Source organism: Nycticebus coucang, chromosome 5 (assembly GCF_027406575.1).
Source record: "Nycticebus coucang isolate mNycCou1 chromosome 5, mNycCou1.pri, whole genome shotgun sequence".
Classification (NCBI taxonomy): Eukaryota; Metazoa; Chordata; class Mammalia; order Primates; family Lorisidae; genus Nycticebus; species Nycticebus coucang.
In genome coordinates this window covers 105,593,226-105,607,767 of record NC_069784.1, presented here as the reverse complement: position 1 = coordinate 105,607,767, position 14,542 = coordinate 105,593,226, and positions in this window count along the sequence as shown.

Below are 14,542 nucleotides of genomic sequence, written 5' to 3'. Positions count from 1 at the left end.
AGAAACATCCATAGATGCTTCGATAGAAGCATCACATCAAAACATGAGTAGCATGTTACACTATGATGTCATGATGGCTATGATATCACCGGACCATAGAAGTTTGTCAGCTCTGTCACAACCTTATGAGGCCACAGTTGTATATGCAGCCCATTGTTGACTGCAATGTCAACATGTGGTGCATAATGTACATAACATTCCATGGGGCTACCAAAGAGCATTTCATTCATGGAAGATAAATCCCAGCAAGAAATAAATGTAAGATATGCCAATTCTACAAAATGAAAACAAGAGTTTTCTGAGAGAAATTAACAAAGAGAAAGATAGTCTATGTTCATAGAGGAGACTGATCTTTGCTCTGCTCTGGGCTATGGTGGCCTGGGATTTTCTTGTTCTCCTCTGCTTTGTCATCCCCCCTGGTCTGCCCCCACATTCTTTCTTTGTCACAGCTCTAGGCTATAAAACTACCTCCTAATACATAATTATTGCCCTTACATACGTATAACCTTTACAAAGACCAAAGTTTCCTTAGTTCTGGCAAGGAAATATGTGAAGATGAAAAATCTGAAGATAAGTCTTCATCTACTTGATCTATTCAAAAAATTCCATGTGAGATCCAAATAAAAATCCTATACAAACAAGGGAAAATCAACAGGTTATTTGTGGTTATAATAGATGATCGTATAGCTGAAAACAGTTCATTTGGTACCAAGTGCCTGCCATATTTAACAATAAATGAGGGAAAATATATATTATAATAAAAATGTCCATTTGGCTAGATCTAATTACCATTTAACAAGATGCTTAAAACTTTTTAACAGTGTTTAATTGTGTCCTACTAGAAAGTGCCTTTTAAACAGGAACTCAGTCGGAGTGAATGAATCCTGTTCTTAACAGGCACAATTTTTCAGCACTAATTTAATAAGGATTTCAAAAATTAGACAACTAGTATGAGATTTTCATTAAATCTAAATGGGCTTAACAAAGTAATAAAAAATAAACTCCATTATCAGATTGAGCAGTTCTAAATAGCCATCTCATTTGATTCTGAGTTGCACAAATATATATATATATATATGTCCATATACATATCCAAGGATGGATGCAACTTTTTAAAACAGTCCTGTTTGTAAATTGAAAGATAAAATGTAGGGCAGCACCTGTGGCTCAGTGAGTACGGCACTGGCCCCATATAGCAAGGGTGGCGGGTTCAAACCCGGCCCTGGCTGAACTGCAACAAAAAAATAGCCAGGCCTTGTGGCTGGCGCCTGTAGTCCCAGCTACGTGGGAGGCTGAGGCAAGAGAATCGCCTAAGCCCAGGAATTGGAGGTTGCTGTGAGCTGTGTGACGCCACGACACTCTACCGAGGGCCATAAAGTGAGACTCTGTCTCTACAAAAAGAAAGAAAGAAATATAAAATGTAGTGTTCTATATTAAATAGTTAATGTAAATAGTCAAGAGTATGTATCTAATGTAAATAATTTAGAGTATTGGGCGGCAACTGTGGCTCAAAGGAATAGGGTACCAGCCCCATATGCCAGAGGTGGTAGTTTCAAACCCAGACCTGGCCCAAAACTGCAAAAATAAATAAAAATAAATAAATAAATTAGAGCATATACCTAATCAAGAACATATATTACCAAACACATTTTTATATGTTAAATTGTTATGGTGTCTCAGAATATATTGTCCAAATGAGTTAAAAGGGCTTAAGACTGCAGCATATAACTCACCCAGGTAATAGCATGTGAGTTTAAATTTATGTTGTCAAAAGAATCATCTCCATCACCTAGAAGTGTGGACTGAGGTCACAAATGAGAGGGCTATATTTATCATTTGTTTCTTCTACTGTTAAAGTTGAGAGATGTGTGATTTTGAGAAATCAAGCAATTTCAGCACAATCTTTTTAAATATGAGCACTTTTGTTTTATATACTCTCATGTCAAAGAGGAGTGGATTTTGAAAAACTAATCAAAATCTGGAAAGTTGCTATACATTTAGAACTCTATTACTATTAAAGCCAAAATTAAAGGACTGGAAGGTTCCTTTTCGACAGGAACTCAACCCAAGTGAATGAACCCTGTGGTTTATAGATACAAGATCTGCATATAAAAGAGCGAATATTTAAATGCAAAGAGGAAGGAGAGTAATAAATGAAGTTCATTTCCAACAACTCTCTCCGGTCATTTAGTAAGTTATGAAACTTACTAAAATAAAGCACTCTCACTAATACCTTAATTTCTAGTGTCTTTAATTAAGTTAAATTCATTATAGGTAAGCTAAAATACAAACTATTTCTGTCAAGTAAAATGTATATTTGCAACATTTATATGTTACATAATTGACTGCAGCATTGACTCTCAATTTATGCTTATTATTTTAGCGGTATGCACTCTTAGATAAGTGATTTAACTGAAAGATTTTACACAATGGTGTAAAATACATGACATTTCCATCACTGCATTGTAGATACGTTATGAAGTCTATTTAATTATGAATGTGTTACTAGGTTATTGTGATAGGAGGTAAGCTTTGTTTATAAATTAAAAACAAATAGGTCATTTTTTTCTTTCAAAAAGCCTCTTCTGACATAAATGGCTAACAATGCTACAAAAATTCAGTAATGTAAGAGTTCTTATTGGGAAGCTGCTGTCTGTCCAAAGTCTACAATTCCAATCCTTTGACACCTTACAGAAGGGACAGGGATCTGAGTCAAAGTGATGTGTGTCACCTCATGCTCAGAAACAACAGAAGACTTCAGTGCCCTGAAGGATGGCAAAGCTATAGAACGGAAGGAGGTTAACATCCCGAATCCTGAATACGAGGATACTTATCAGCCAAGGGCACCTGGATTGGACTACCATTTGAGCAAAAAAATAATCTTCAGTTACATAAACCCACTAAAATTTTCATTTGTTGGTTTTATAGCTTCTGATATTATTTAAGCTAATATGGACATTGTCATTTTGGGGGGGGGATTTTGAGTCTTTATTGTTATCTAGAATTTTACCAATTCTTTTTAATTTTTTATTTATTTATTTATTTTGTAGAGACAGAGTTTCACTTTATGGCCCTCGGTAGAATGCCATGGCATCACAGAGCTCACAGCAACCTCCAGTTCCTGGGATTAAGCAATTCTCTTGCCTCAGCCTCCCGAGTAGCTGGGACTACAGGCACCCGCCACAACACCTGGCTATTTTTTTGTTGCAGTTCAGCCGGGGCTGGGTTTGAACCCGCCACCCTCGGTATATGGGGCCGGCGCCTTACCAACTGAGCCACAGGTGCCGCCCTATTTTTTTTTTTTTAATTTTTATTTTTACATATACATGTGTTAATTAGGTTTCCATTTTTTTTTTGCCTTCACAAAATTAAAAAGACTTAAAATTTAATAACAATAACAATGTTTAAGATAAGGATTAGAAACAAAAACCTTGTAAAGAATGAACGAACATAAATACATTCAGAAAAGAGCAGATAGAGAAGGAGGGAAGGGCTGAGGGAAAGAAGAAAGAAAAAAAAGAACAAGAAAAGAAAAGAAAATAGTGACTAATTTTCACATAAATTGGCTTTAATTTTGACCAAAGTATATTACTTAAACATTAATTTTTAACTCAACATGTTGATATGTTGTTTAGGATATTGTATCTTCATTTATAAGCAACATATGTTTGTAATTTCTCCTTTATAATAATATATTTCCTCCAACTTTAATATCAGATGTACCCAGATCCACTAGAATGATTTTGATGTATTTCTTCTTCTTCTATTGTCTATAAGATCTAGCATGGTCTGTTTTTTGAAATTATCTTTTACTTTTATTTATAAATATTAGTTGTCTATTTTTTGACACTTAAAAAAATAAGAAGTTAACTGATGACTCCATTGTAATTTTAAGTGGGGTGCTTCCTTTAAAAAGATACTCTATGTGTGTGGCACTGGCTTAGAGATTAGATAGTTGACAATAGGGAAAATGATCTCAAAAATGGAAAAGTTGAAGGCTGGGCACGGAGGCTCACACCTATAATCCTCTCACTCTGTGAGCCTGAGGTGGGTGGATTGCCTGAACTCAGGTGTTTGAAACCAGCCTGAGCAAGAGCAAGACCCTTTCTCTACTAAAAATGGAAAAATAGCCAGGTGCCTGTAGTCCCAGCTACTTGGGAGGCTAAGGCAAAAGAATTGCTGGAACCCAGGAGTCTGATGTTGCTGTAAGCTGTGACACCACGGCACCCTGCCCAGAGTGGCAGGGAGGTTCTATCTCAAAAAAAAAAAAAAAAAAAGGATAAAAAATGGTATTATGAAATGATTACAAAATACAGGGTATACATAAAGTTCAATTTAATTTGCACACAAACCTATGTCCACCCTATATTTAACAAAACTGTCAACATCAATATATTTAGTCATCCAGCTTGTATCTCTAGTGGAAGAGGTTAGGAATTAATTGTTACCCCTTCTTCTATTTTGTATTGTTCCATATTTTAATCCTTCACGTATTTTAAATGCCACAAATGATTACTATTGTTATTTTATATAAAGAGTATATGATTGAATTCACCCTGATGTTTATCTTTACTTCTTGAATTTTTGTTTTTCTATCTCAAATTATGTTACACCTGCCTGATGAATTCCCAAAGTATTTTTGTTCATTTAGACCTGCTGGTGGTGACCTCTCACCTTTGGTTAGTCTGAAAATGTCACTAATTATTTCACCTACATTTATAGAGGACTATTTTGTTTGATATAGAATTCAGAAAGGCCTTTTCTTTTTATCCGCTAAGTATTTTTAAGGTGTCAGTCTACTAATTTCTGGACTCCATCACTGCTGCTGAGTAATTAGCTGCCGGACTTCAAAGATGAAATGTCATTTTTACTTTTGCTGCTTTGAAGACTTTCTATTTGACTTTTGTTTTGCTAAGATATGCCTGGCTGCGATTTACCTATATTTATTCTGCTTAAAGTTTTCTAGGACAGTCTTTCCATGAGTCTTTCTATTGAGTCATCAGTTTTAGAAAATTCTTGTCTATTATCTACTTAAATATTTTCTCACCTACACTTTCTCCCCATTTCCAGAACTTCAGACCATATCCATATGTTCCCATATGTCTCTAACATCTGTTCTCTTTTGAGCATACAAGTTGGATATTTTCTATTAAATCTTGTCTTCCACCATTTCTAGTTTTTTATAGAGTTCTTAACTTCAGCCTTTAATGTTAGTTTGTTATTCAATTTCTGATTCTCTGGTAATACTCTTTACATTTTCATCTTTTTCCCTCATATTTTACCCTACATTTTAAAATGCATTAATTATAGTTCTATTAATGTTCCCATCTGCTGACTCTAATAACCAGATCACCTCTGTGTCTGCTTCTATTATCTATTTTCCCTCTGTATTTCTCATTATATGCCCCTCTCTCATAACATGTTTTGTGGTATTTAATGAAATAGAACAAATACTATGTAAAAAAACTGTGGTGATGTCAGAGGACATTGACTTACTTTAGTGAGGTTCCCCCCCCCCCTTTCTGCTGATCAGATAAAGTTTAGAGGTGTATCTGCCAACTTCTTCAACTACAGGAAAGAGCTAAGTAGAGTCTGGATCATAGTTTTGTTGAGACACTCTGGTTTGTATTCAGTCCTGTGGTAATCTCTTCAGTGTTCTCCATCTGACACCCAAATATGTTCACTAACATATCCTCCTGATCCACTTGTAGATCAGGAACATAATTCCTGTGCAAAAGAGGTAATCGTAGGCCAGGTCATAAAGAGTTTATAGGCCATTGTGAGAACTTTGGCTTTTGTTCCAGTTGATGTGGGGCATCAATGGGGGATTTTAGCAGAGAAGTGATATGAAATAAACTATGTTTTAAATGGTTCACTTAGTTGATTTAATGTGAATACATGTTTCAAAATTTTTTATTTCTGATTCATATGAGGGTATGTACAACGAGGCCACATAGTTTGCATTTGTAAGGCAAAGTCTAAGTTATAGCTGTGTCCCTTACACAGAAAGTGTGCTGTACATCCTCACATTGCTCCCCCAGGGAGGAATCTGCTTACTCCTCCTGCCTTTCCTCCTTGGATTCAGTTGAGTTTTTCTCTCACGTGAGCACCCTGTTGTTAATCTACAAGTTTCAAATTAGTGTTGAGTACATGTGGATGCCTGTCTTTCCATTCTTGTGAAACTATACTCAGGAGAGTGAATAAATTCTTAAAAAGCAAGGTGAGAGGTAAGAAGACCATCTAAAAGTCTAGGAAGAACATTTAGATGTCTATTATAATTGCTTTATAGATGGTAACTAGATGACGGAGAAGTGGTTAAGGTGCTATATATACTTTAAAATTACAACAAACAGGATTTGCTGATGATTGAATATAGGACTAGAGAGAAAAAGAGGAGTTAAGAATGAACTCAAGTTTTGGGCCACAATACTTGAAATGATGATGGACTATTAATTAAGATGGAGATGACTTTGATAGAGTTTGGGAAGGATGGGAAAGGGGAATGATTGGGATTTCAATTCGGATTCACCAATTGTAGGCAGATAGATGTACAAAACTGTTACTCAGGGGTAAGATCTGGTTGGAGAGAAAAATTTGTGAGTGGTATTTAATTTGACAACTAAAATTGATCTAACTAAGACATGAAGAACCCCTAAATACTTCATGAGAATTGAGATTATTTACTAGGAAATCTTTTTTCTCTATTTCCACCATCATTCTGTGGCAATGTTGTTCACGAAGAGCTAACTGTCAAAATTCCAATAAAGAAAATGTTACTTTTGCCAGGAGAAATGAGCTTATCAAAATCCAAACTGAAAAAATGTTAAAACTTTCAACACATGTTTTTAAACTCTCAGTATAATCTAGGCTACCAAACTCGGGCTGATGTAAAAAGATGCTGAGGCCATTTAAATTTCTATCTAAAATAACTGGATTTCACCACTGTGGGCCTCCACTGCCTATTCTTGTACTAACTTTAATCATTTCCAAATCTCCAAGTCTGTCTTTTCCATTATCCCATCACTTCTTACAACCTAAAAATTTTCAATATAACATTATGTCAGTAGAAAGGCAATCAATTAGTTATGACATAACTTTCAATTTAGGGAAAGAAAATAAGCTGCTACAACAGAGATTCGGGCAAGAAACTGAAAAACCAAACACCAGATACCTCATCATAATTGGGAGTCAAAGATCCAGGGAACAGCTAAATGTGAAGTTGAATGATTTTGACAACAATGGTAAATAGGCTGGTGCTATTTGGTTTGTTTTCAATTTCTGAACAGAGCTGGCAACTCAGAGAAAAATAGGAAAATTCTAAGATCTAGCTAAGAACATTTCAGAATGGTAGCTTCCCCAGTTCAAATAATTTAGTAATAAAAAAGAAGAATGAATAAAGTTATCATCAGTTTAGGAATTCCTATTTTAAAAGTTAGACTATATGTGTGAAGGACACACATGTATATCATCCTTACTTATATATACATATTCTATATCTAAACTATAGGATTTATTTTGAAAATAAACTTTTTTTTTTTTTATAAAAAAAAACCTGTTTACTTTTATTTGTCATTATCTTGTGGTGGTTTAAAGAATTGTTTATATAGTCTGGATGTTTGTAGCCCTAAAACACACACATAATTACTGAAAGCTGTAATTAATACAAGGGTCTGTGAGGACACTATAGCTTATGGCTGAACAATCATTCTTTGCTCAGAGCAAAAGCTGGTCAAAAACGCTTACTTGGGAAAACATTTATCTGCCTTATTTCTGTTTTTGTATTTTCTCCATTTTTATACTGTTTTTGTATACAGCCTGTGATAATTTCTTTTTTTAATTTTTATTTTTACATATACACATGCTAATCAATTTTTATATTAAAATGTGTCATGAATTACAGTATTTCTATCATTAATACACATGCTATATTCAAGGAACTAAGAAATGAAACACTGTAGGAAAGTCAAGCTCATCTCAAAAACTAATCTATGCACAATCTGGGAAACAAATCTTCAATCATCTATCGCCTTCAGTTAAAAAATAAGACTGCTACCTAGCAATTGCAATCAGTGTAACTGGCTTATTGTACCCTCAATGAATCCCCAACAATAAAAAAAGAAAAAAAAAAAAAAAAAAAAAAAAAAAAAATAAGACTGCGTGAGTATATGGATTTTCAAAAGTTTTTAATATTAAAGAGTAGTAAATTGTATCTAGAATTATTACAAACCAATAGTAGAATCTTTCTGACATGTTTACGATCCTAAGATAAGATTTTCATCTTACGCCAAGAGGTAGAATACTTTTTTTTTTAAATACAATAATATAAATTTTAAGTATTTTATTTTGAAAATACGTCTGGAATCCTACCATGTAAACTTAGGGTCTGGACCACCATCCTTGCTCACCTGTTTTATTTCAGTGGCCTCCCACCTGTTCTCACTACTTCTTGTGTTCTTCAGTGTTTGTCCACAAACACTGTATCTCAGCACAGAAACCAGAGTGATCTCTTCAAGTGCGAGCTCACACTTCTCTACTCTCCGGCTTTTCTCTTTCCAATATTCGCTTCAGACTCCCATCTCCTGGCGCCCTGGCTGACCACCCTCCACCACCCCAGGCATAATTCTACCTCAGAGATTTTGAAGGGTAGCCAAATATGCTACCAAAAAGACAATAAAAGCCACTTTGGCAAAAGAATTGTTTGAAGCAATAAAATTTTCTTAAAGCTGAACTACCTTCACCTCTTTTCAGGTTTCTCACCAAATATCACCTTCCAAATGGGACCTACCCTGCCTCTACCATTTCCCTAAAACTCCCAATGCCTCTTATGCTCCTCTACTTCCTTTTTCATAGTGTTTATCACCTGACACGCCATGTATTTACTTATTTCTTATGATTATTATTACAATTTCTCCTTCCCTGCTAAAAGGAGAGTTCTAAGAGGGCCAGAATCGTGGCCCTTTATTCATTTCTATAACCCAGATGTTAAGACACATACCTGCTACTTAGTGTTAAGTAGTGTTACTTAGTAGTGTTAAGTAGCTACTTAGTGTTAAGGCTTAATAAATGAATTAAAACTTCAGCTTCAACTTTGCCAAAAATATTTTCTAAAAAACAGGAAAAATTAAAAAATGCAGTATCATCTTTTAAAAAAAGATCAGTAGGCATCGCAGACCAATTTATATCTATTTCTTTCACATTCCAAACTCATTCAATCGCTCATTTAACATACATGGAAGTATTTCTCTTTTGCCTAAAATTGCTGTACAAGAAATCACAAAAAACAGCAAATAGAAAACTACAATTAATTTGAGTTTGTTTTGGTAGACAAATAGGAAGAGGACAAATTGAAAAACAGAAGTGTTCTATTTACTGACATGGAGGGTTCTAATGGTGCCTGATTACCTGTGTATGTTTAGTGTTTGTGTTTATTTGAAAAGAGCCACAGTCTTCTTGTTTCTTCTCTTTGCCAAGTAGAATAAAACATTGTTTCTTTCCAAATTTCTTTATGACTTATTTTTGTAGTGCCATGATATAATATGGCATAAAGAAAAGCTATTAAGTAGATTTAACAGAGTCATTAACTTTTTTTAAGTTTTAAAAAATTGGTTTGTGGCATTGACAAAAATAGCTATAGCCTGGTGTGGTGGCTCACGCCTGTAACCCCAGGACTCTGGGAGGCCGAGGCAGGCAGACTGCTTGAGCTCAGGAGTTCAAGACCAGCCTGAGCAAGAGCGAGATTCCCCTCTCTAAATAATAGCTGGGCGTTGTGGCGGGCACCTGTAGTCCCAGCGACTCGGGAGGCTGAGGCAAGAGAATCACTTGAGTCCAAGAGTTTGAGGTTGCTGTGAGCTGTGACGCCACAGCACTGAACCCCAGTGAGACTGTGTGAGACTATGTCTCTCTAAAAAAAAAAAAAACACACACACACAAAAAGATAAAATAGCTATAAAAAGACCTAATAATACTTTATTATTAAAATATTACTTATTAGATAATATAATAAGATAATGTTAATATATTAACATATAATTATACATATTCATATTTTCTGAAAAAAGAAATTTTCAATGTGCAAATCAGAAAAAGTAATAATAGAGCATGCCTAATTGTATTGTTCTGCCCCCTAATCACAATGTAATAACTAATGAAGAAGAAGAATCAGTCTACTTGACTAACTCAACAAGTAAGTTACTCTCTGTTTCTACTGGAAAAATACAAATTGATGTCTTAAATGCTGTCAACTCCTCTTTAAAGGCCCTCACAGTTCTGCCTAGGGGGAGCAAGCTGAAGAAAATCATCAGCCAGAACGCACTTTGTTCAAAGGCAAAAAAGTCATGGTGAATGGAAAAGATGGATGAAAAGATGGATCACATCTGCAGCAAGATTGTATGTCTTTTTCACCCATGGGAAGGGCCTCCGTGTTAACTTTTAACTTCAATTTCAGGAACCTCAAGCAAACAGGACATGTGTATATTGTGAATGTGGAACATATGGAAACAGAGGACATCCTTGATTTGTCACAGGAGAGGTTGTAGTTATTTCCAGTTCACCGTTTATTTGCTAATTTACTATTCTGTAACTCCATGTTGGCAGGGATCTTCATCTGTTTTATTCACTCTTGTGACACCGGACAAAGTACCAAGACCGGTATACATAAGTGTTCAGTACTTTTTTGAGGTTTTTCTTTCTCTTTCGATCCTTTTTTTTTTTTTTAATGCATAGTTTCTTGCCAGCAGATATGTGTGCTTAGCAAAAGTCAGTTGAATTTCCTAAACAGTTTACATCAGCTGTTGCTGATATTGGGGCTCAGAACATGATACCCCAAAGTACAGTGCTTTGGCATTCTGAGGACTTGGAAGTAAAGGAGATTGTAAGGCCTCGGAATCAAAGTCTCTCTGACTTTCTCCTGCCCTCCTGTCTGTCATCCTTTTTCTTCCCCAAGATGGGCCATAAAAATTAGAACTCTTCTCCCCCAAAGCCAGCCATAAAACCTGGAAATATTACTCTAACCTTCCTGCACTTTTCTGTCTAGGAACTGGTCATGAAGAAATTTCCTGACCTAATTCGTCTGGTAGTAAGTTCCCACCCTATACCTGGAAAGAAGGAATTCTATGCAGGGAAGCTTGCAAGAATCTGAGTAGATAGGCCTTGCTGGTTTCAGTCCATTACCATCAGATCATACACGTTTTGTCTTATCACCTTCTACATGGCTGTCCACTCTTCATCAAATGTAAACACAAAAATGGGCAGTTTCCCCAGGGCCTCTTAGTCTTCTTTTCTGAAAGTACCTGTGTTATCTAAAACCTAGATTAAATAATTATGGTTTTCTCTTGGTAATCTGTCTTTTGTTATAGAAGTTTATGCCATGACCCTTATGATAGGTGAAGAAATGGATAACACTTTTTCCATCCCTACACTAAAATTATGTAATTAAATTAAGTGCTATGCAAATTAAAGAAATGTGATTAGTAATCGGTTTACCATGTAAACTAAGTTAAATGCTTTGAAGATTTCATAAATGTTTGTCACCTACATATATTCTCTGCTATTTGAAGTATAGGCAAGAAAACTGTAAAAAAAAAATGAATAAATGACAGGAGACTATAAAAAAATAAGAAGGAAGTTACATTCAATTTTATGTTTACAAATACATGACTCTCATTCTCAATTTAGACATTTCAAATTAGGATATTACAAAATGCATTATGGATACATTTGTATGAAAAAGAAAATATAAAACTTTTCTCAGCAACTTATCAAAGTAATAGTCTTGGATCTCCATCAAAAGAGGGTAAGTGAATGTAAATTGTCTTGTTTTTATTTAAAATGAAATGTTGGCTGAGTGTGATGGCTTATAAGTATAATCCTAGCCCTTTGGGAGGCTAAGGCGAGAGACTCACTAGAGCCCAGGAATTTGAGATTGTAGTGAGCTATGGTGATGCCAATGTACTCCAGCCTGGGCAACAGAAGAGACTTTGTCTATAAGTACATACGTACATACATACATATTGGATTACGTATCGACAAAGACTCTCTCCTTTGGTCAAAACTCCAGTCTGTTTTCCCTGACTCCTTTACTTGACTAAGTCCAATCTTGGGCTTCCCTCTTTATCACTGTAGAATTAATTCCATTTGAGTAAGAATCCTACTAAAGTCTGTCTACAAAGATTTCCCTCCCATCATCAGACATAGTATTAGCCACTCTCCATGTCTGGTTGAAACTGCCCTTCATAATATTAATGAAGGTTAATTAATTAATAAGGTGGTAGAGGAAATATATACATATATAACTAGTTATTATTCCCTGGCTTGCTTTCCTATAATTGCTTACTACTGGAGTAGTATGCAATTATATCTAGAGGCCATAAAGATTCTTAGCTTTCTTCACTGCTCTCATAGATAACATCACCTTTGGGAAAACTAGCCCTGAGAGGCTAGTTTTTGTGATATCTTTCAGGTCCTGCGTTCAGATAGAACAGCTGACCACCCAGACCACTGTCCCAAACCAAGGAACTGACTGACTCAACTGGTCATGCAACCCTTACCCAAGAACTGACTCAGCAAAAATAATGAATACATCCCTAGGGTTCTGCCCAGATCCCAATAGGTAGACTCAATTGCCTAGTCCTTTGCCTGCCAACCTGTCTTGAGAAATCCTTTTTTCCAGTTTCTCAGGGAAATGGATTTGAGAGTTTCCTCCCACCTCCTCACATGGCATCTGTATTATTAAAAACTATGGTTATAGCATAATCACTCTGCCCTGCCCTTAGTAATAATCCTGTCAAGTCAGTTTAATCAAATGCCTTGTATCTTTGATATTTCCTTCTTTACGTTTGATATTTCCTTTAAGTAATTTTCCATCCACTGATCACCACCCCCACACACTTGCTCCTTGTTTATAAATCCCCACTTGGCCTTGGTGCAACGGGAGTTGAGTCCAATCTCTCTCTCCCTGCTCTGCAGAATCCCGTTGCAGTGTTCCCTATCTCCATACATGGCCCTCTTATGTCTTAACAAATTAAGAGAGTTTGGGTGTACCCAGAGAGGAGACGGGAGAGGTTCAGGCCAAGTTTAATGAAAGGGGACAGAGACCCACCTGGGCAAAGATGGTGTCTGCACTGAGGATGGTTGGAGGCTTGTCTTTGTACTGGATCTAGGGAGAGGATAATTCCACAGTTTGCTGGAAGGTTCCGGTGGGTTAGGGTCATTCTTGTAGAACTCGTGGGGCACAGCCCAGTAAGCCTTTCTTCCAGGAAGAGAAGATGGGGAGGAAGAAGAGGAGGAAGGGTTAGGCTCCAACAAGTGTCATATTTTTTCTTCAACATTACTCTATTTTCTGATATTGTGCTTTAAACAACTATTTCAGTTAACTTTTCACCTACCAGTCCTTGAATTGGGTAAGAGAGATATTATTGTACAATGTAGAGACCATGTAAGCTAATATACATATATTATGAAAGGTTTTTTTTGGTAATGATTTCATATTGTTAACCAAGGTAATTAAATTTTGCTAATTCCAATGAATCTCAAGGTAAAATATTTTAGTCTTAATTCATGCTTTATTGAAGGCATCAATAAAAGCATCAATAGTCTCCTTCCTTTGGAAACATTAGCTTTGATGAAAACATTGTTTATGTAAATAACTGTTTCAGACAACCAAAGTTTCCAAGGAAACATGCTTTGAATTCTTCAACAGAATATGCAAATGAAACCTCTTTGCAAGATAAATTGCCTCTAAGTGAGGGACAAAGCCTGAAACAACAAGCCAATTCAAAGAGATAAAAAGGAACAACAGTTGGCAAATAAAAAGCAACAACTGACTCCAGTGGCTTTATTCAATAACCATGAAAATCATTCTTTCTTGCTTTACAGATTTTAGTACTCAGAATCAATATTTGCCTATCATGGACTGGGGAGAAATTAAAAATAAGTTGGGTCTAAATGCTTTTGAATTTGCATGCCGCTGAATGACATTTATTCAGCTCGCTGATTCCTGAGACTCAGTTGCCCTGCAGAGCAGTTTGTGGCAGTTTTTAACCTTCTTTCTGTGACAGAAATCCATGTGACATCCCTGCTGAAAAAATGGAAATGAGACAAAGAAATGGGAAACAAGAAAGCTTTTGCTAGTTGTCGCATTATAAAAGTTAGTTATATATCCAAAATACACATATAAAGACTTGCCATTTTACCCACTAAATATTTTATCACTAAGTAAAAAGAAAAGGAGGAGGAAGAGAAGCAGAGCTATAAAATACCATTGTATCTGACTCCTATAAACTAAGCTTTCATCACACAATCGACCATTCCACTTTTTAAGATTCTCCCATCAAACTAACAGCTCTAGTTTTCTATTCCTCCATGTACCATGCAATCACTTCTTGGCTGATGTGAGGAACCAGCCACCTCAGAGTGTCCATTTGGAAGAGAAACTTAGAGGCTTGCCTCTGCCTCCTCCACACTATGCCTGCTTATAAAGACTACACTGTGATCAAAGGAGACCCAGAAAGACTCAAAGGATGAGGCACTGAGAGTAGATAGGGGA